Source organism: Phoca vitulina, unplaced genomic scaffold, assembly GCF_004348235.1.
Source record: "Phoca vitulina isolate PV1807 unplaced genomic scaffold, GSC_HSeal_1.0 scaffold25, whole genome shotgun sequence".
NCBI classification, from domain to species: Eukaryota; Metazoa; Chordata; class Mammalia; order Carnivora; family Phocidae; genus Phoca; species Phoca vitulina.
The window spans coordinates 21,377,313-21,380,699 of NW_022589728.1; the positions used below are offsets into that span (position 1 = coordinate 21,377,313).

At 35.2% G+C, this 3,387-nt stretch overlaps 1 pseudogene; it reads right to left on the reverse strand.

Annotated features, from left to right (window-relative positions):
- Nucleotides 1–302: 302 nt before the first annotated feature.
- LOC116643254 lies at nucleotides 303–1,061 on the reverse strand (annotated as a pseudogene).
- Nucleotides 1,062–3,387: the final 2,326 nt, after the last annotated feature.

The following is a 3,387-nucleotide window of genomic DNA, read 5'->3' on the forward strand; positions in this document are numbered from 1 at the left end:
ATTTCCCTTTTCCAGTTTAATTTCCTATTTGTTTGACTTTTTAAAAATCATCTTGTGCTTTTTACAATGTGTGCTCTGTGTGTGTGTGTGTGTGTGTGTATGTGTATGTGTATGTGTGTGCAGGTGTGGTAATACTGCAGACATTCTGAGTTCTGGACTATGCAACATTCCAACCAATAATGCAGTACTGATGTGTAATGAATATAAATTTTATTATTATTGCATATATAATAATTATTATTTTCACCATTTTTTTCAATATGAAAGTAGTCATTTATTAATTGACCAGATTACAAAAATAATCATGGTAGATACTTTAGTTCATCCTTCATAAGCCTATTGACCTGGTCTTCCTTGTTACCAGCATCTCTACCTTCTACAAAATGGGTGGGCTTTTTCTTCATTCCCCTTTGTGGAGAAGATAATTTGAAGGGCCATAAAAAGTTGTTTTCTTCTTTGAAACATTTTCCAACAGTGTAGACCTGGTCAACCAGATCTTCCATGCAGACGATGCCATATTTACCAAGAGATCAAGCAATCAATGTGTTACCTGTCAGGGCAATTCACTTGTTGATTCTGCCTTAACCACGCTTGTAGATCAATTCATACACCGACTTCAGGGTTGGGTCCCCCCATGCTATATATGGTTCCACAATCTTTGGTATGTTAACTGAAACCTTTTTGAGCTTAACAAAGGTGCCATTGAAGAATCTGGTGAAGGTGAAGAAGCTGCAACACCTTTCGAACCTTTGGGCTCACACCACTGTTACCTCTGATCCTGATGACAAATGCCAGTTTGGGTTCTGCAGGTATGGAGAAGTTGCCAACTTTTCTTGCCATCCTCGCCCTTCGAATCTCAGTTCCTTACATCTGCCTATATTCTTTGTGGTAATGCTTAGCTTTTTCATAGACAAGCTTCCTCCTTGCTTTTCTCAAAGAATTTTTTGGGCAAACTTCTTTCTCAGACACTTGATCTTCAACTCTGCGAAATTCTTTTGCTTTTTCTTAAGGATTTCTGGCACAATAGGAACCTTCTTTTTCTTCTCTTCTGCACCCTCCATGGTTCCACTATTTTCACCATTTTTAATGTGCTATGCATCGTGCTAATAACTTTGACTTTCATAATAAATCCAAGAGGCAAATATTTATATCCTCAGTTTACAGACTAGATGATTAAGGCTTGGATAACTTAGATTAAAACTTGGGTAAGTATTATGTTAGCTACAGATTTTTTATAGATGTCCTTTATCAGGTTGAGGAAATTCTCTTCTGTTCCTACTTTGCAGAGAATTTCTATCATGAATGGATGTTAACTCCTATCAAAGGCTTCCTTTTTTCATTAGTTGAGATTATCTATGATTAAAAAAAATTCTTAATAGTGAATTACATTGATTGATTTTTAAATATTGAACCAGCCTTATATTCCTTGGATAAATCCCAGTTTGCTCATAATGTATTACATTTTTATATGTTGCTGAATATAATTTGCTAGAATTTTGTTGATGATTTAGGCATTTGTGGTCATAACGATATTTGTCTGTAGTTTCTTACAATGCATTATTTCTAATTTTGGTATCAGTGTGATGCTGGCTCATAAAATAAGTTGGGAAGTGTTTTCTCAATTCATTTTCTGGAAGAGATAGCATAAAATTGATATTTATATATCAATTATGTTGATAATTATATTTTTTTCCTAGAAATGTTTGGTAGAAATCTCCAGTGAAACCATCTGCGCCTGGAGTTTTCTTTGTGGGAATGTTTTCAATTTTTTTAACAGATATAGGAATATTCAGGTTATTTATTTCTTTTTCAGTGAGTTTTGTTAATTTCTGTCTTTCAAGGCACTGGCCCATTTGATTTAAGTTCTTGAATTCATTAGCATAGAGTTGTTTGTTGTATTTCCTTATTATCCTTTTAATGTCTGTAGGATCTCTTATGCCTGCTACTGGTGATTTATGTCTTCTCTTTTTTCTTGATCATTCTGTCTAGAGGTTTACAAATATTATTGATCTTTTCAAAGAACCATGTTTTGGTTTCATCAAATTTCTTATTAAAATTTTGTTGATTTCTGTTCTCAGATTTGACTTTTCCTTGTCTCTATTTGGTTTGGGTGTACTTTGCTCTTCCTTTTCCACTTTGTTTCATTATTGAGACCTTTTTTTCTTTTTTTTTAAGATTTTATTTATTTATTTGACAGAGAGAGAGAGAGTGTGAGAGAGCACAAGCAGGTAGAGCGGCAGGCAGAGGGAGAGAGAGGGAGAGTAAGAAGCAGGATCCCCACTCAGCAGGCAGCGGGCTCAATCCCAGGACCCTGGGATCATGACCTCAGCCAAAAGCAGATGCTTAACTGACTGGGCCACCCAGGTGCCCTGAGACCTTTTTTTTTTAATAACATAAGATTTAATGTTATAAATTTCCCTTTAAGAACTCTTTTAGCTTCATGCTGCAAATTTTAATATCTTCTCATTTTCATTCAGTCAAAATATTTTCTAATTTCCCCCAACTTCCTCTTTGACCCATGGTTTATTTAGAAGTGTGTTGTCTACATTTTACAAATTGGGGATTTTTCAGATATATTTCTTTTTTTTATTAAAGATATTATTTATTTATTTGACAGAGAGAGACACAGTGAGAGAGGGAACACAAGCAGGGGGAGCGGCAGGCAGAGGGAGAAGCAAGCTCCCTGCTGAGCAGGGAGCCCCATGCTGGACTCAGTCCCAGGACCCTGGGATCATAACCTGAGTTGAAGGCAGATGCTTAACCAACTGAGCCACCCAGGCATCCCTATTTCTGTTTTGATATCTAGTTTAATATCTAGTTAATTATAGTTCAAGAACATACTTTGTAAGATTTCTATCCTTTTAAATTTGTTATTGTTTTAGATTATCTTATTTTTTCTTTAGCTGAGAATGTCCTTATTTTGTCATCATTCATGAAGGATATTTTTACTGGTTGTAGAACTCAACAGTTCTTTTCTTTCAGTGTTTTAAAGATGTCCTACTGTCTTCTGGCTTCCATGTCTTTTAATGAGAATTCTGCAGTCAAAATTTTGTTCTCCTATATGTAATATGTCATTTTTCTGCGGCTGCTTTCAAGATTTTAAATATTTACCTTTGTTGTAGAGTTATTTGGTTGCTATGTGTCTGTGCATGCTTTTTTTTTTTTTGACTTTATGCTGTTTAGGGTTTGCTGAGCTTCATGAATCTCTGAATTTATGGCTTACAACAGGTTTCTTCAGATATTTATTTTTGCATCAATCTCTTTCTTCTCTCCTCCAGGGACTTTAATGACATAAAACAAGAGAACAACAAAAAAAGAATAAGTGGGTATCTCCTAATCTCTCCAACTCACTGTGATCCCTTTTCCCACTCCTCACCCCAGAAAGAT